The 20,952-nt window shown below is 33.1% G+C and overlaps 1 long non-coding RNA gene across 1 annotated transcript in view; it reads right to left on the bottom strand.

Moving 5' to 3' along the window:
• LOC144382506 (uncharacterized) overlaps positions 1-20,680 on the bottom strand; it is a 28,576-nt gene extending 7,896 nt beyond the window's left edge. The window contains exon 1 of the long non-coding RNA XR_013449510.1: positions 20,539-20,680. This is a non-coding gene — a long non-coding RNA (uncharacterized LOC144382506). The remainder of the gene's footprint in view (positions 1-20,538) is intronic.
• Positions 20,681-20,952: the final 272 nt, after the last annotated feature.

Raw genomic sequence — 20,952 nt, 5'->3', positions numbered from 1 at the left:
CACACACAAGTCACTTCTTTTGACCTTAGAGAAATCTTCGGAGGTTGCATAATGAAGTCTATTGTAACATGAACAACAGTTAAAAGGGCACTTATGATCTCAAGTGACTTCTTTTGTGAAGGGGATTCCATTGTCCATTCTATATTAATTACCCTTTGATTTGCTTGCTACATAGATGATGTGCTTTTTATTCTGTAGAATTTCTATGCTTGATATTGAACATTTAAAAAATATCTGGGGTTCAGATATATTTGAATTAAAGTAAAACTGTTTAAAAAGGAGAACTTGATCATGTGAAGAATGTTAATGAATAAAGATTATGGCTATCTTATATTTAACCAGATACTTGATTAGTGTAATTAAGTGTTAAGTCTTTGTTTCTCAGACTGCCCCCTATTGGATTTATACTAAATAGAATCTCATTTTATGTACTTAGTAATGGAACTGCCTACAATCTATTAATATTGCTTTGTTCTTAGGGAATATCTTTGGGTTCCCTGGAAAATAGAACTTGAAACATGCTTTATTTACTGTACGATATAATCCCAGGTCAGGAAAAAGGGGAAAAGGAAGTAAAGCAGAGCAATCTGGGAAGCAAATACAAAGCGATCGGTTTCTGAGCTGTTAATTAGTAAGGCGGGCTGGTTCTGAGGCTGTAATTGATAATCATCATCTAGTTTTTCTATCACTTATCATAGTATGCCCTTGTTTTTAACCAGTAATTTGGCTGGTTTGGGTTGCTCGATGGTGGTGTGACCCAGAACTTCAACCCTGAATGGTCTTGCCTTTGTTGGATTATGTATAAGGTAATTGGCCATTGACAGTTATTACTGAGCATGGCATACTAAGTAGTGGCCCCAAGCAATTTACTGGGTTCCACACATATCACCCTTGCCTTGTTGTTTGATTAAAACCCTAGACCTGTATTGCAATTCAGGATGAATACCCCAGCCAATGATGTAACTCTTTTTACCTATGGATAATTGAAGTCTGAAGTGATTAAATGATAGCTTAGTAGTTCCCACTTACAGGCAATGTCCTCTTCCTGTGTCTCTTTTCAGAAATGTTCACTTCTAGGGAACAGGACTTCTAATCCAGCACAACCTAATCTTGTAGGATAAAATTGCAAATAGAGATGTGAGTCTATGGATGATGGGTTCCTCTCCTTTGATATTATTTCCTGGATAGTATTTGGCATATAGCCCCATATATAATCTGTATTCTAGATACTCCAACCCTGTAGAGTAATATTCCAAAGGTGATATCTTGGCTGAGTTTTCAATAGGCCTTTCCATAATTCTGTCAGGGAGGCTGCTTCTGGAAAAGATGAGTGAATACTGTGTCATAACCAACTTTCATGCTTTGTTTTTCATTACTCTAGTTAAAATGTTTGGATCAGAGTAATGCTAAGGAGTCTATACTCTCCCATTTACTTTACACTACCCTCATATAAAGCTTTTTAATGTGAAACTAATGCTCAAAATGTGTTTGTCTGAAATGCTCAAAATGGTGTCCTCAGTCTTCTAGTCCTTTTCATTCCAACAAAAGAATCATCTTTCAAAGCTTTCAGAAGCTTCTCACAAATCTACCAAAATAATAATAAAAAAAGAATTGCACTGTTCTATTTTTTCAAGACTTTTCTATACATCAGTGATATTCATAGTCTTAGGAATGAATTTTAATATTCAACAATTTTTTTTTCCTACCCTGAAAATAAATTTAGTGTTTCGTTTCTGTTCTCGTTTTTCTTATTCCAAAAACGATTCATATGTTTTCTATTTCTTAAACTCACCCTTACCCACATATTACATCATATCTGCTTGGACCAGTTAGGAATTTGAGTTTAATATTCTGGCTAAAAGTACTACCCATCTCAATGTTTTCATTTTAATCAGAATCAAAGCCTTTACTTAGAAGTGACAAAGCAGTGATAATGGAACATTTGGGGACAATAAACATTTCTCTTTCCTACTACATCTAAATAAAATATGTCTTTGTTTAGGTTTCTCCTAATTCCTACAGGTAAACTCCAATCTTTGGGTTTCTATAATTCAAAACCTTATACAGATTCAATCTGAATTAAATTAATTAATATGTTTGGTATCATGAATAACTAATAGATTTCTAAAACTATGGATGGATAAGGAAATAGTATGTGTCCTAAAATGCATTTTCTTATTTATTATGAAAAGTAGCTATGAACTTAGTTTTATAAATATTAAAAATGCTGATTACATATTAATATCTATGGAGACTAGTATGTTTGTCTTCTAAGAACTTATATTTTAAGTAAGACAATACCAGAAATCATTCAATTTTTATTTAATTACTTTGAACTCTTCTCCTAAGATTTATAAAGCTTGCATATTTAATCAAAAGAAATACTTGAGAAACTTTTGGGAAAAATATTTTCATAAGAAATCAAATTATGAATCTGTTGCTAATATGAGGCTTAATGAATAATTTTATTAATTATAAGAAACTGCTTTGAAGCTCGGCATCAGGGAAATCCAAATCAAAACCTCAATGAGATACCACCTCACACCAGTCAGAATGGCTAAAATTAACAAGTCAGGAAACGACAGATGTTGGCGGGGATGCGGAGAAAGGGGAATTCTCCTACACTTTTGGTGGGAATGCAAGCTGGTGCAGCCACTCTGGAAAACAGTATGGAGGTTCCTCAAAAAGTTGAAAATAGAGGTACCGTATGACCCAGCAATTGCACTACTGGGTATTTACCCCAAAGATACAAAAGTAGGGATCCGAAAGGGTACATGCACCCCGATGTTTATAGCAGCAATGTCCACAATAGCCAAACTGTGGGAAGAGCCAAGATGTCCATCGACAGATGAATGGATAAAGAAGAAGTGGTATATATATACAATGGAATATTACGCAGCCATCAAAAGGAATGAGATCTTGCTATTTGCAACAACGTGGATGGAACTGGAGGGTATTATGCTGAGCGAAATAAGTCAAACAGAGAAAGACATGTATCATATGACCTGACTGATATGAGGAATTCTTAATCTCAGGAAACAAACAGGGTTGCTGGAGTGGGGGGTGGAGTGGGAGGGATGGGGTGACTGGGTGATAAACACTGGGGAGGGTATGTGCTCTGGTAAGCGCTGTGAATTGTGCAAGACTGTTGAATCTCAGATCTGTACCTCTGAAACAAATAATGCAATATATGTTAAAAAAAAAAAAAGAAGAAGAAGATAGCAGGAGGGGAAGAATGAAGGGGGGGGATATCGGAGGGGTAGACGAACCATGAGAGATGATGGACTCTGAAAAACAAACTGTGGGTTCTAGAGGGGAGGGGGGTGGGAGGATGGGTTAGCCTGATGGGTATTAAAGAGGGCACATTCTGCATGGAGCACTGGGTGTTATGCACAAACAATGAATCATGGAACACTACATCTAAAACTAATGATGTAATGTATGGGGATTAACATAACAATAAAAAATTAAAAAAAAAAAGAAAGAAACTGCTTTGAAGCAACCAGTGTTGTTTCTAGCGATGTCATAGGAGCATTTAAGAATTATATACACTTATAGTGAAATAATAAAAAAATATTTTCTGTATTAAAGTAGATGTATGCACTTTAATGAAACCAGAATAAATGCAGAAGAAATATTTTACTTTTATTTTATTTTCAACAAAATTTTCCCAAGATTCATGCCTAACTTAGCGGTAATTATACATGGCTATGATGAAAAAGGAAATGTTATATATCAAAGACTCCAACGAAAAATATAAAATAATCACATAAATATATAATCCAAATACTTACAAGTTACAGAAAAATGAGAGTGACATAGAGCTCAGAAGTGCTCACTCTGAACCTATGCTTTATTGAAGCATTGTTTTCATTATGAAAAAGAAGTCAGTTTACCCCTTTGTTGTGGTGGCCCAACTGGGGCTAAGGAGATTGTATCCAAGCCTTTTGGTCTATCTGCAGGATTAATAGAGATTTAGGCAAAACTATGTTGACAGGAACATCCTAACTATATGCAGTGAATTAATGGTATTGATTTCAGTTGTGTCTGATTTCTGTCTCGGGATTAGCAATATAGGGATAGAGCCCAAGATAACCATTAAATATAAATTCATGGCTCCTTTCTCCCTGTATTTCTCACAATTCCCACCATACAGTCATGACTCCACTGATTCCTTAAGAGAGTTTTGTTTGCTTAGTTATTCCTATTGAACATAAGAAGCAGATATCTCAAGGACATACTGGACTTACTCAGTGGAGGTTAAATGAAATATTCAGGGTCAGAGGAAAATACTGCATAGCTATGCCTTCTCTACATATATCTAAACTACGTGATTCAGGGCGTATCTCAGAAAGCCTAGGACAAATGAACTTTCTTTGTATGACTTCAAGGTCATTCTGTTAACCTGGCCTGAGTCAATTTAATAATAGGAGTAGCCTGTGTTTAGAATTATAGTTCTCCATAATCTCCTCTGGATACTCACAAATGAAAGTTGAAGACCAAATCCATCTACCATGCTGATATTTGTTTAGCACACATTAACCTTTTTAGAAAGCTGGTATAAAATATTACATTCATTCTGTTCCAGAGGCTTGATTAAAACAACAATAACAACAATAACAACAAAACAAATAAACAAATAAAACAACTTATTCTTTCTTTTATGTGCTCTATCAAAACTTAATGGTTTATTCTAAGAAAAGGAAACATGTTCTATAGGCAAAATATTCTTATCTTTAGGATTAATATCAAGCCACTAATACTTAGATCCAATGTTGGACACAGAAACAAGTCATCATCAAGCCTTGGGTTTCATCCCTAAAGTTGCATGCTGCATGACTTGCAAGTTGCTTAAGGTCTGCTCATTCAGGAATAAGGAGGATATCTAAATATTTTAAACAATTCACCTCTACTACTAATCTCAACAAAGAAATCTCATTTTTATAACCCATGTCATTATTTAGCAGACTACTAATTTCATAACTGGATATTCACTTATTATGCTGAGCATATTAGCAAATCTTTGAATATCAATCACATAAAAACACAGCTAAAGCACGTGAAGCAGCCATATCTGAAGTATGAACTGGCTGTTTAATGTTGGTAGAGACTCTAGGAATACAGACTGACCTAATACTTGGTGATATGTACTATATTCACAACAAAGACATTGTTTTGTAAGTGAATATTTGACCACTTGTCATTCATTCAGAACAAAGCACAAATGAAAACCTGTTGTTCTTCCTTTTGCTTGAACTACATGAGGAAAAACAGTCATGGGGCAGGAATATTCAATATTAGTAAGCGTATTTCAAACACAGAATTGAATGCAATATGAAGAAGTATATATTCTAGGTATGCTAAATTTGGAAAACAGCTTCTTCCATTTTGTGTTTCAAAATAAGATAATTATAAAACTGGACAGTTAAAATGAAGAACACATGATTTAAACAGAACTGGAGCTGAAATATTATATTTGAGGCCTTCCAGGTAAAGAGAAGTCTTATAAGGGAGACACAGATTGTTCCTTCTTGGAAAGTGTATTTTCTCTATATTTCTATCAAAGGTCAAGGCAGAACCCACAGTAAAAGGAGAAGGGAAATTCACATTTTGGACAGTTAAGCATGAAATACTGGGTTCCTTTTTATCTAGGTAGTCCAGTTTATCAGTTTAATGAAGGAATCAGGAAATTAGATTCCAAGCACTTTTTAAGGAATATGTAAGTGTATATGACTAATAATAGCCAATGTTCTGTATCATTGCAGAAAGTAAGTATGCCTCTTGTTATTATAGCAGGAGCAGAAGAGAAGAAAGTCCTTAATAGGCAATGGTCTTGATTCTTTCCTATAAATAAAAAATGAATATTATATATGTGTATATACACACACCCATGTATACAACCACACTAACACACATATACAAGTATGTGATTATATATATAAAATATATATCATTCCTTCTGAAAACTGAAGATGTATTTAAGGGAATAGTGCAAGGGGACTCCAGAGTCCTGGTGACATTATCTGACCTTGCCAATGACTATATATTTTACCTCAAGCAAGATATTTAGACTGTGCGGGACTCATTTCTATTTCAGTAAGATTGTAGGAGAGGAAGGCCTGGGTCTATTGGGTCACATAGTTTCTAGTATTCTTTGATTCTCCTTATCTTCAATTTAAAACTAAATTTTTCTTTTAAAACTTTGTGCTGTCTGTAGATTATCATCAATGACTAAAACTCTTGAGAAAAATAAAGCTTGGAAAGCTGAAATTCCTTGATAGCTTTGAAAGCATTTGCTTCTTGAAGAGTTGTATTTCCAGAAATATACGGCAGGAAACTATTGTCCTTTAGGTCCTGCCGTAAAGCAAGATAACACTTTGCCACTCGAAGGCAGGAAAATGAAATTTGGAGGTATTTGATTTTTCTTATCAAATACTGTTCATATCCTCGTTGACAAATGTAATTTTTATATGATAATACTTTAAAGTAGCTGCCTTTTTTATGACTATGGATTGTTGTGTGCATCTTATTTGTACCAGTAATACACTTGCAATTTATGAGATTATATTTACTAAAAATTATCATTAATACTTTGGATCATTAAGGAATAAAAAAATTAAAATTCACCAATAAAGAAAAACATAAATTTTGGCCTATAATTACAATTTTTTTCTTGACATATGTTACTTTTTACTTAACGTTTTAAAGGGATTCATAGGAGTTGTTTGCAGAGAGCCTTAGTTTTTTTTTTATTTAAATTCAATTAGCCAACATACAGTACATACTTAGTTTCCGATGTAGTTTCAGATGTAGTGTTCAATAATTTATCAGCTGCATATAACACCCAGTGCCCACATCACGTACCCTCCTTAATGTCCATCACCCAGTTACCCCAGCCCCCCAGCCCCCTCCCCTCCAGCAACCCTCAGTTTGTTTCCTAGAGTTAAGAGTCTCTCATGGTTTGTCTCCCTCTATGATTTCTTCTCATTCAGTTTTCCCTCCCTTCCCCTATGATCCTCTGCACTGTTTCTTATATTCCACATATGAGTGAAACCATATGATAGTTGTCTTTCTCTGCTTGACTTATTTCACTCAGCATAACACCCTCCAGTTCCATCCACATCGATGTGAATGGTAAGTATTCATCCTTTCTGATGGAGAGCCTTAGTTTTTATGGAGTGCTGAATTGAATGAAACAGGCACTTGAAGACCTGCCAGTGTCACTCTTCCTTTACCTTTTGTTACTAACATATTTTCTGGCTTTCCTTTACCTTTAACTGTGCATGAGTGTTAGGAATGAGACTGGAAGGCCTACAGGACTTATAACACAGTATTCTAGATTATAGCACTCTATGTTAAAGATGGAGTTGTTTGGCACACTGAAATTACCCTTTGATCCAGATCCTATATTTCCGCTTAAAGATACAATCTAAGCGGGATATAATAATTTCCTAAGAAATGAAATGAAGGTGGAAATCAAATGGACATTTAAGTATCAAGGAACTGTGATTAAGAACGCACTCATACATTTGTATACTTCATATTAAATTATGAGTTATTTAATCATTCATCCTTTATAAATATATATTTAGATAATTTTTCATGCTCAGAATGACAGAATGCTTTACATTTTATACTTGTCTATGTATATAAATTTTAAAGACTTACCTCTGTCAATTTGCTTTGACATTATTCTAATACAAACCTTCCATGATTACCACAACTCGGTATTACTTTTTGTAGCTATTTTAAATGATTCTTTCTGTCCTTTTTATCCCAATAATTTTATTGGCCAGGAAACCACCTTAAAATGGATGTTTTAGAGATAAATATATAGTTTGTGATTTGAGGGAAAACTTTATCTACTTGAAGAGATGTCACTGGCAATTATAACTTTGTTCTTAAAAACATTTTTTTTAAGATTTAATTTATTTATTTGAGAGAGAGAGAGGAGAGCAAGAGAGAGAGCATGAGCAGGAGGAACTGCAGAGGGAGAGGAAGAAGCAGACTCCCCACTGAGCAGGGAGCCTGACGCAGGGCTCAATCCCAGGACTGAGCTGAAGGTAGATGCTTAACCAATTGGGCCACCCAGGTGCCCTTGTTGTTAAAAATGTTTAATGATTTCATTTTGTAAAGATAACCATTAACATGGTGAAATAAATTTACATTTTATTATTAACAGGAAAGTGTAAGTTATAAAATAGTATAAATATTATAATTGAGTTTTTTTAAATATTTGATATTCACACACTGGCACACAAACCCAAAAAATTATTGTAATTTTTCTGCTTATATTTTACTCATTCTTTTATTTTTGCTTTGTAATCTTCACTTCTAACTTTATATAATACATATATTTAAAAATGAATAATCATTCAAAGTATTATATCAAATGTTAAAGTTAAAAATGCCCTATTTAATACCAGAAAAGTGAGTTGCTTCAGACCTTCAAATCTCAAATCAATTCCTACATGTGAGGGAATGTTCAATTCCTAGTTCCAACATTGTTGGGGATATTCTTATTTAATGTTACAATGTTTTTACTTTCTATTGGGCTATTAATTATAAGAATTCCAAAGTTGTACTATTTTATGTTAATATTGTACCCTGGTGTTATGTAATCATGCATCTAGCATGGTATCATTACCTATTTTAATCATGACTTAAAGTTTATTGTTACAATTCAGGCATACCTCAGAGACATTGCAGATTTGGTACCAGACTACAACAAAAAAGTGAATATTGCAAGAAAGCAAGCCAAATGAATATTTTGGTTTTTCAGTGCATATAAAAGTTATGTTACTGTAGTCTATGAAGTGTGCGATAGAATTATATCTAAAAAAACAATAAGCATGCCTTAATTAATTATTGCTAAAAATGATAGCCATCATCTTACTCCTTATAAATATCAATGCTTGATATTTTGTCATAAATTGATTGAATGTTTAATGCTGTCCTGAAAATATTACATCTCACTCTGTTTATGATTGTCAATAAAGTATATAACACAAAGATTTTCTGACTATACCAAAGTACAGTTTATGATTATTTCAATTAATTTTTATTGCTGTTGGCAATGTGATTGTTGAAAAAGGAATAAAGGGACCCATGCTAAAAGTTTTACAAGTATAGTGATTAGAAAACTGAACTCTTTAATTAGTGCAATGACTTTTTTTACTCTGTATCAGTTTTAGTATAGAACTGTGTCATATATTGTGCCAAAATGAAGAAAACATTTTGAATTGCACCAATTTCCAAAATATCTGCTTTTGTCTAGTGCAGTTTATGTTTATGCAAATAGTGAGGCATGAAATAAATACAACAGAGTAAACAGGAATTCTCTTAAGATGTGTTTCTTAAATCAGGTCAAAATTCTTATTTATAATACTCATTGCACCTGGAATTTAGAATCTTGCCCATGGTTATTTTTTAATAAATCTATACTTTATTATGTGCATATCTTTCATTCATTGTCAGCCATGATACATAATGTTTTGTGTCCTGAAAATTCTCCTCAATAAAGATAGGTCATGATATTTTTGAAAAATATTGTTTGGAGAAGGTGCCTGGGTGGCTCAGTCATATAAGCATCCAACTCTTGATTTCGGCTCAGATCATGATCTCAGGGTGTCATGATCTCAAGCGTTGTGGGATTGAGCCCCACACTGGGTGTGGAGCCTGCTTGGGATTCTCTCTCTCCCTTTTCCTCAGCCCCTCCCCCCCATGCATTCACTTTCTCTCTTTCGCTCAGAAAAAAAGAAAGAAAGAAGAAAGAAAGAAAAAGAAAGAAAGAAAGAGAGAGAGAGAGAGAGAGAGAGAAAGAAAGAAAGAAAGAAAGAAAGAAAGAAAGAAAGAAAGAAAGAAAGAAAGAAAGAAAGAAGGAAAATGAGAAAGAAAAAAGAAAAATATTGTTTGGTGAATTGTGGCCCAAATCCCTAGAATTGGAGAAATAAAACTAATTTATAACCATATTGTAACAGAAGGAGAAAGAGTATCCATATCTGACTTGAACTGTATCTGAACATACTAAGGCATTGGCATTTTCTGTGAAAATTTTTGGTCTGTATGGATAATGACAAAAACCAGATGAAGGTAGAGATAAGTTAGATTCCTCAAATATATGTCCTGTTAATTCCTAGTGTTTATTACTGTATGTCACATATTAATCAGAAGAAGATATGAAGAGTTAACCTTATACCAGAGGAAAATTGATATGCACGTTTCCTACATCTATAAATCATGGGAGTGGAATCCATAATAAAATTAAGCTTCCTGATCATATTATGTTCTAGTTCATTATCTTCTCATGTACCCCTATTCCTACAAATGGACTGTAATTCTGTGAAGTGCTAGGATCTTTCAAATTATTTTTGATGATTTGGAGCAACAAGCAAACGAGATAAAGGCGAGGACTAGAAATAGCCATTGAAACTATGAAAAAATTCAACTCAGAGAAAGGATTATATGCAGAAGATCAGAAACAGAGTTAAGAGCTGAGCCTTAAATCATAAAATTCCTGATGGATTTTGGCTGAAATGAACTTGATTTTATATTCTATAGCTATCTACTTATCCTGCAGCTACAGAGAGAGGAAGTTTTGATTATGAAATTATGCATACCAACTGTTGAATATTTGGAAATCACAAAAATTCACATCAAAATAAAAGCATACACAAGCAATGCAGAAGACTGAATATATTTTTCATGCTCCCTGGATTAAATTATTTTTGTAAGCATTTTCCTGAATGTAACATTCACTATAGATTTTAACATATATGAATGGTATTGTAATAGCGTTGTATGGTAGCTACACTTGTTGTGAGCATAACAAAACATATAGACTTATTGAATCACTATGTTGTACACCTGAAACTAATGTAATATTGTATGTCACCTATACTTCAATTAAAGATTTACATACACTTATTTTGCATCATATGGTTGTAGGCACGTCTGCTACATGCTTAATACCTGTATGGAGTTAGTGGAATTATCCTCCATACTTATTAAACCATATCACTAGTTCAAATATTTAAGTTGTTTCCAACTGAATCATATGCAATTATGATCATTTGACATGTGAAAATAGGTTTCAATTCCAGATTCCAATTGCTTATATGATCTAAGAGCCCTTCCACCCAAAAAAAGATTGTAATAATTTACACTTTCATACTCTGAATATAATCCATGACTGAATAATTCATTGTAATTTTCATATCCAAGAGAAACTCCTATATGTATACCAGAAAACTTCAATAAGAAAATCCATAGCAGTGGGGCGCCTGGGTGGCTGTCGGTGAAGCATCTGCCTTCGGCTCAGGTCATGATCTCAGGGTCCCGGGATGGAGCTCCAAGTCAGGCTCCCTGCTCAGCAGGGAGTCTGCTTCTCCCTCTCCCTCTGCCCCTCTCCCCTGTTCATGCTCACTCTCCCTGTCTTTCTCTCTTAAATAAATAAATAAAATCTTAAAAAAAAAAGAAAATCCATAGCAGTATTGTTTCTAAGAGCAAAAATTAGAAGAAAAGAGTATACTCTTCAACCAGTGGATATGTAATAAATCCATAATAAACCCACACAATGGAATATTATAAAACAGGAAAATGAAAAAACCATAGCTATATACAGAAAGCAACATAATTCTGAGTGATAAAAAAGTATGTATTAGAAGGCTATTGTATCATTCAGGGTAGTAACAAGAAACAGAAAGCATTCTCATATGAGAATCATTCCAGGCAGATACACATGGGAAGCTGGGGAAGAGGGTAATTTAATGGGAGACATGATAATTTGGGATGTAGCAGGCACCAGGTAGCTATTGCTTTTGGGGACAGAGCCTCTGCCACCTGTATTCAATACCCACTAGAAGCTTCTGTCTTGAAATCTAGTGACAAGTTTCAACTTTTTTTGTAATTAAGTAAAGTGGTAGTTTAAACAATAACTAGCCTCACACCTTTTATTTTGATTTAAAGAAATATATTTTAGAAGGCACATTACAAAAATTGCAAAGACTGCTTTGGAAAGAAGTACATATTTTCTACTCAGAATGTTAAGTATTTTTAAATAATTTTATGATTTTTTTTTCCTCCTTTTTTTTCCGAGAAAAAAAAAAAAAAGAATTATTTTACAGATGTGGAATATGAAAACCTGAAATAAAGACCTGAGCTGCTCATGTAACATACATCAAGCAGTGAGATTTAAATTCAGGTTTTCTTTTCATTATATGACATCAGTATTCAGTCTGCATACCTTCACTGGCAATTGTTAAGAAACACTCTTAAATTCACAGTATTTTAACCAACTTCTGATATTTAAAAATTATTTTTAGTACATTATTTTGATAAATGCACTCAGATTCAGAGGCAAAGAGATTCACTTACTTTCATGGTATAAGCATATCTTAGTCATGTGAAACAAATAACTCACAGTTTTTGTGAACTTAACGAAAAATAAGGAATTCAAATGGAGGCAATGAAATCAAACCTGTGATTGTACGTTTCAATATAACTGTGCTACATGCAGAGCTTACAGTCTCATAAGAAAATGAGATTTTTATGATAAATATTTGTTTAATTAGGGTAGTTCAAGAAATATTCTTTTCTACTTCATCATTCTACACATTTTAATCTTTCTTTGAAAAAATATCTTTGAGGATATGTAGTCAAACTATAGACCACTAGTAGGAACAGCAAATGAATCCATCATTATTTAGCAGTTAAATTAATTTCCTCAGTATAGTTAATATTTACCCATCCCCAATCCATAGTCTGTAGATTTGTGTTTTCTAAATATACCCGTAACTAATGATTCATTAATACACATGATGTTACTTCCTAGAACTCTGGACTACCAGCCCAGATTATTCTGCGCACAGAAATACAGTTTCTGGAATAATGACACAGATAAAAATTTTCAATTAGCCAATGAACTTTTAGAATATTTTGCCACAGGGAATCTGATTATTTGGATTTAATTAGATTCCACTTTACTTTTATCAGTTGAATGAACAAAGAATACCTGTTGTACCTTTTCACAAATAAGGGTACTCTGGAGGGGCGCCTGGGTGGCTCAGTCGTTAAGCGTCTGCTTTCGGCTCAGGTCATGATCCCAGGCTCCTGGGATCAAGCCCCGCATGGGGCTCCCTGCTCGGCGGGAAGCCTGCTTCTCCCTCTCCCACTCCCCCTGCTTGTGTTCTCTCTCTCTCGCTGTGTCTCTCTCTGTCAAATAAATAAATAAAATCTTAAAAAAAAAAAAAAAGGTACTCTGGAATGGTTATTCTGTTGGCTTAATAAATATTTTTTATTTATAACCCTGATGACAATTAAGTCTTTTCCCAGGTCATAACCCCCAAAGAGAAAAGACCTACAAATGTTCTCTACTTCAAAACTGACAGTGAAGAAATGACTCAATATATTTATATAACCACCATAAATTATACACATACGTACATATATACTTACATGTATTCTTTAATTTTTATATTTGTGTATATATATATATTCTTTATTCAGTCTGTTCATTTACTCCCTCCTAAATCCTCTTAAATGCATATTCTTAACTCATGCTTCTTTATTTATATTTATTCATTTTTCAGCATTTTCATAAACATATACTATGTTGTATATATGTATGTTAAGCATATACTATGTCATGAGATGTGCTAACTATTAAAGATACTGAGATGAATAAAATGCTGTTTTTATATGTAATATGGCAGGCAGATAAATAATCACAATGGAGGCTTGTAAGTATTGTATTGGATGCTTAGCATGGGTAAAATAGATGCAGAGAAAGAAAAGCACATAGCCTTTTTTGATGGCTTTTCCTGTACTAAATGCTACTCCTACATTTTAGGTATTTGTTAATTAATGGCATAAAACAACACCCATTTATTATAGTAATTTCTGCGGGACAGAAATCTGGGCATGGCATAGATGGGTTCTCTGCTTGGGGCCTCGTGCTGAAATCAAAGTGCTGGCAAAACTGTACTCACATCTGGAGATAAATATAGTCTTTCTAGATTATTCAGGTTGTTCACAAAATTAACATTTTGTGGTTGTAGTTCTGAGGTCCCTGTTTTTTCACTAGCTATTGGTCAGAGTTGTTCTCAGTTCCTAGTGGCTCCACTCAGGTCCTAGCCAAGGATTCATGGTCCTAGCCATGTGGCCCTTTAACAAGGTTCCAGCTTACTCCAGAGACAACAGGAGACTCCCCCTCCAGCTGGCTACAGGTCAATGTTATAAAACGTAACCTAATTATGAAAGATACTTCCCCATCACCTTTGCCATATACTTTAACTAAATGAAGGGAATGACAATTCCATTATATTCATAGGTCCCACACAAACTCAAAAGGGGAGAATTATACATGTATTTAAATGTATCAGTATTTTCCTTTATGATCTTTAAAAATGTACTCTCCTTTATTGATTTTTTCTGTTCTAAAAATTCATTTATTTATTCTATATTTAAATAGATAAGACAAATTGGAAAAATCTACCATGGCAAGTAGAAGCAATGATCATATTAAGTTTTTTCTTTAAATTTACTTTTTGTTTGCTTGTTCAAAAAATTCTTCTCTCCATCCACCTCTGCTTAATATTACATAACATTTTCTCTTAATGTTTCAGGTGTCGCTCTCACATTCAAATATTATTCAGTTTGCTTTGTGTATAGTGTGTGGTAGGGTTAATTTTTTACCGTGTAGATAATTAGTTTATTATTATTATTTAGTTTTTTCTCCAACATTTGTTGAATAATCATTCTTTTCCTATTTATCTGTAATTTTAGCTCTTTCATATATAAAAGATGTTTGTGAGCTCCATATTCTGTTTCACTCCTCTGTATCCCTACTCCTTTACTAATAACATGTCTTTATTGCCACAGCCTTGTTAAAAAAAAAATTGGTATCTAACAGAGTTGTCCACAATCATGTTTTATTTTTCAGAGTGTTTTGTATGCCTTTGGGTCTTTACCAAATATATTTTATAAATAGTCATGTTCTACCAAAAAGACGCTGTGATTTTGATCGGATTCACATGGAATCTATGAGCTAACTACAACAGAACTGACATCTTGGTACCATTGCCCGTCCATCCATAACGTTGTTGTCCTCTCCATTTATTAAACCTCCTTTAATGTACTTTAATACCCAATTAATACTTCTTTTTGTAAATTCTTTGTACATATTTTATGATTATTTCTGCTAGATTCGCTTTCTACAATGTTCTCCTGAAATTAGTATGCAGGTTGTGTTCTACAGTGGAAGCAAGGAAATGACTTAATTAAAAGGCTATGATAATAATCCTCCTAGAAATAGTGATGGGTTTAAGTATTATCAATTTTAAAGAGATTTAAAAAAATTAAAGGGTGTTTTCAAAGCAAAGCACTTCCCTTTCCAAAATTTTCTTTCACTTGCCAATATTATTAATCCTGGATCTTTCTTAACAAACCTTGACAACTCAATTTTTCAGGTTTATTAACAGTATATGGTAAGGAGACAGATAAAAATGTCAACATACTTGTATATGTGTGTATAATTGATATATCATGATACCAGAATGTATGTTAAACTTACAAAAAATTAATTAAATGTTCCTAAGTAGTTAATAATACAAATAAATATAGAGCATTGTGCATAACAGTGGAAAATTTATGGTAGGTCAGAAACCAGTAGAGATAAAAACTTTTTTTTCATAAAGACATTAGGTTTTAGAATAAGCCTCATTATTTCTTTAAGCTGATTAAGTCTCTGAAAGGAACTATAATAACTTTCATATTTATTGTGCTAGACTACAGTAAGGCAAACTTAACCTGGGCAGGGGTATCAGAAGCTGCAGGGTGATCTGTGGACATTTACTCAAATATCTTAACTTCTAAATGTTTGCTCCCACCATAGTTTATAAACTTTTAAAACAAATTATATTGTATAAAATAAATTGCATGACTGAATACAAATATGTTTATATATTTTTTTAATATGACAGTGCATTAGGATAGGAATAGAATAATATCCAGAAGAGTGGTAATAGCAACCAGTATAATAATAATGATGATGATAATAGTAGCAATAGCAATTGTGTCTATCCTATTGAGTGCTTTAGCACATGTAAGAAACTGTTCAAAGTGTCATAATTGATATCTGTCTACAATATAAAAATGGCTTGATATAATATCTTGTTATTTCCTCAAAATAAGGTGCATTGCTTTATTCCAACTCTATACAAAGAAGGTAAGTGAGAGTCAGAGATGCAGTATGATTTTGTTAAGGTCTCACACTATAATGTACTTGCTCAGATTATGTACTTTCTGGCCAAAAGAATTTCAGTTCTAATTTTCACAAATTTAAGATGGGGCTAAAAATAATCTGTATCTCACTGAATTTTAGAATTTTTTAAAAAACATAATGATGGTAAAATTTATAATATAATATTAAATAATGTATTTATACATACAAATGTATAAAAATACATTTATAATATAAATGTATATAATACATTTCACAAAATGTAGGGAATCAACAAGTATTTATTATTATATTTTAACATATAATTAAATAATATGCCATCCATATATTACTGAATTAATATAAAATATTATAATGTATATAAATATAATATAATGTATTGTTCTAACATAAACAGCAATACACTTATGAATATATAAGTATGTAAATATGGAGATATATGGTATATTCATGTTGTAGTTCATTGTATATTACCTAATATTACTTATTAATTACTATCAACATTAATCAGAGTTGAAATGTAATCTTTTTAACTTCAATAACATCTATTTTTGTAATGACATTATAACTCAAGAAGTCTAACACATATTTTAAACATTATTTTATTACTATTTTCTATGGTTAACATGAGAGAGATTAATTATATTGCCTTTAAAGTTATATTTTTCTATTAAATTTGGTGGAATTTTAAATGCAGAATGTATCAAATGTTTCGATTTGTCCTTATATCCAGAATTTTATAAGGTTTTCCACATACTTTCATTTAAATTTTGAAGTACAAATTGCTATTTAAATAACTTTTTTAAAAACTTCATTTTTGGTATAAACATTTTACATTTATACTATTTTCAGGAAAAATTATATGAAAAATTGTCTTGGCTATTCATAGATCACAGTATTTTTAATATTTCTACTTTCTCTTTTTATTTAACTTGAGGAATATATCACGAATCTAGCATTTTATGTTGAGACTTTTGGTCATACTGTATAATTTTGAGTCAATGAAAATATAAATTTCCAATTCACCTGTGCATTATTAAGGCTAAATTTTTAACCTCTAAAATGTGGTAAGGGATTAAGTTTTCTGATGAGAAATATAGTTTATGTCTCAAAGGTTTAATCTTCTATCCTGAACTTATTTTTATTCAAGGCAACTAGGCAAAATCTAAATGTTCTTTTCATGAGCTGTCCATCATTTGCATTACATGAATAGATAAATAAACATAAATCTGGAAGAATGTACAAAAATCAATTAACCAAACAAATCATGCATAGAACCCAAAATATGTAAGTTCTAAATGTTAAAAATGCATTCAACCAAAAATTCTAGCAGTTAGCTAACATAATAATTATTTATTTTTATTTAATATAATGTATTTTTAGTATGACCTTTTAACCTGGGAATCAATTTGAGCAAAAAGGGAGATAAATATAAGAATTCTGGTTGAAAATTATTCTTCAGTTTCTAAAAGTAAAAAGTATAAGAATTTTCTTAGATCAGTGTTTATACTAATACATAACTCAAATTTCTCAAATACAAGGAGAAAAATCACTCTAAGATAAGTGAAGTATAAATGTAATATTTTATGCTTTTCATCTTTATGATTCTCAGGTACAACAAACTGAGGGCTGCTGGAGAGGAAGTGGGTGGGGGGATGGGGTAACTGGGTGATGGGCATTAAGGAGGGCACCTGATGTAATGAGCACTGGGTGTTATATGCAACTGATGAATCACTCAATTCTCCCCCTGAAACTAATTATACAGTATATGTTAATTAAATTGAGTTTAAAGAACTTAAATTTTTTTAATGGAATTAAAATAAAACTTTATCAAACACCTACATATTTGAAACTACTTAATACAAATAGCATGGTTCTAATAAAAAGGTAGAGTCTTGACTGTTCAAATCTTTATTAATAAAATAAATTATTTACCATAATTTTCTATACAGAATGGTTTTATTAAAACTAGAAATTTTGAGTGCTCTAAAATTTAATATCAATATATTTATTTATATGGTAAATATACCTTTGCCTTTGTACTATGACCTTGTCTCAGACGTTTAGTTGAATGGATTAAGAAAACTCAACTCCAATGTCCCCATTTAGCAAACAGTAACTATAGCTCAGTCAGTAAAGGAGGCAATTTGAATGTTTAAGACTTTCTTGAGCCTTCTCTTCAGTACTTTCTTGGTCTGATTATCTCCACCATGACTGCAAGTTTACTATCATACACTGTATGAATCAGGGCCTTGAATAAATATTTTTTTTATTTTAACTCTCCTCTAAGGTATTTGCTTAGCAATTAGGAAGTGGCCTCTGCCTCCAGCTGAGTTACTGAGATTGTTAAGTGACCATGAATCTAATAAGTTGGCAACAAAAATCCCCAACAAAAATCTTGAGAATTTGCTCCTCCACAGAACTGGGATTTGAGTTTCTGAATAATACAGTAAGCTCTCAGTTCAATCAATTATTAAGAAGGACACCGTATTAATAAGAATATCTTGTATTTGAGACCTCTTTCAGCCAACATAGAAATAAGTTTCCACTTAAAAAAAAAAGAGAAAAAGGAAAAGGAAGTTTCCATAGACATGTCTTCCATATTATTTCATTTAACCTTTGCAACATTTTTTAAAAGACTGATTAAGAATGACTATTTACCTTTCATTCCCTTCAATATAATGATTAAACCATCCAGTTTTAATGGCTGAAACTAATTTCTTTATATTGTTTTCCTGTCCCCTTCTTTATTGTTTTCTTGGGATTAACAGATTTGTTTCACTCCCTATCATTCAATATTCATTTCTTTGTGTCCTCATTATGTTTGGGGTCCACTGTTAAAGACCTTGGAACATCACCTGACAGATTAATCCCACTACAAGTTCTAACCTGAGTCCTTAGGTGGAGGTAAAACTACCAGAGCCAAGAAGAAGAAGTAGGCTTCTGAATCTATGATTCATTTATTTGAATATTTTCAATTTTGTTGTGTGCTGCCGATATTATTTATTCCAGATTTATAACCAGGTGTGCACACTTAACTTGGTTTTTCTTTTTTAATCAAATCTCTGCCATATGCATGTAACATGATTCAAGCTGTACAATAATTTGTCAATGGCTTACATTAACAACTGGTGGTCTATGTGACTTCAGATGCCTTCGATACCATTTTTGATTAATTTACTTTGTGATTAATTATTCCAAATTCCAGGAGTAACTGCTGGCCCAAACTTTACCAAATGATGGTAAGACTGCACTTCATTGAGTTTTATATATGTGTTTCTATTATCTGGGACCTTCTTTGATATTCTGTCCAGCCTTGGTGGAACTATTGTTCTGTTTATTTAATTGCATTATATCACATATTATTGTAAATGTACAAAAATGGAAATATAATATTTAAGTACCCATACTTAAGAGGAGGGGCAATAATCCTAGTGAGAGGATTATTAAGTATTATATGGACATGTGTTAAAATCACCTCAGAGGGGCGCCTGGGTGGCTCAGTCGTTAAGCGTCTGCCTTCGGCTCAGGTCATGGTCCCAGGGTCCTGGGATCGAGCCCGGCATCGGGCTCCTCGCTCTTCGGGAAGCCTGCTTCTCCCTCTCCCACTCCCCCTGCTTGTGTTCCCTCTCTGGCTGTCTTTCTCTCTGTCAAATAAATAAAATCTTTAAAAAAAAAAAAAAAATCACCTCAGAAATTAATATATCTTTAGGGAGAGATATTTTGAAGCTATGCAAGTATGTTTCTCCTAAAATATTTCTTCACAAATTTTATCATTTATCATTGGTCTTGCCTACAGCAACTACTATTGTGCTATTCTAATGGTAATTTTCTTTTTTCTCTCTTTTAAAAGATTTTATTTATTTGAGAGAGAGAGAGAGAGACAGCACGAGCTGGGGGGAAGGGCAGAAGGAGAGGGAGAGGGAGAAGCAGACTTCCCATTGAGCAGGAAGCCCATTGTGGGCTGGATCCAGGACCCCAAGATCATACGTGACCTGAGCTGAAGGCAGACACTTAACCAACTGAGCCCCCAGGCACCCTCTAATGGTGATTTTCTATTCCCCACATTCCCTCTATGTTTGTTATTTGGAATTGTTCTGTAAGAAAGATTTGTTCTTTATCACTTTATTTAAATCGGATGGATTCATTGTTATTGTATTAGTTTTCTACTGATACCTGAAATAATATTGCACAAACTTAGCAGCTAAAACAACATTCATTGATTATCCCATAGTTTCCATGCATTAGAAGTCTGGGCCATAGTGCAGCTCAGCTGATTCCTCAGCTCTCAGACTCACATGACAGAAAACAAGGTGTATACAGGGCTGGATTCCTTTCTAGGGTCACTTCCAAGTCCACTCGGGTTGTTGGCAGGATTCAGTTGCCTGTGGTGGTAGAGCTGAAGTTTACTTACTGGATGTCAGTCGAGCATCATTCTCAGCTTCTAAAGGCCTCTTGCATTCCTTGACTCAGTCTATTTCTAAGCCAGCAATGGTGGTATAACCCTTCTCATGCTTTGAATCTCTCTTTTGCCACCTCCTCTGGTGCATCTTTCTGACTGAGCCCAGCTGGAGAGAAATCTCTCTGCTTTTAGGGGCTTATGTGGCTAGACTGGGCCCATCTGGAGAATTGAGGATAATCTCCTCATTTCAAGTTTCATAATTTTAATTATATTTGCAAAGTTATTTTTGCTATGTAACATAAGCTATTCC

Source organism: Halichoerus grypus, chromosome 7 (genome assembly GCF_964656455.1).
Source record: "Halichoerus grypus chromosome 7, mHalGry1.hap1.1, whole genome shotgun sequence".
NCBI lineage: Eukaryota > Metazoa > Chordata > Mammalia > Carnivora > Phocidae > Halichoerus > Halichoerus grypus.
Note: the sequence above shows the minus strand (reverse complement) of the source record. Positions and strands in the feature narration are given on the sequence as shown.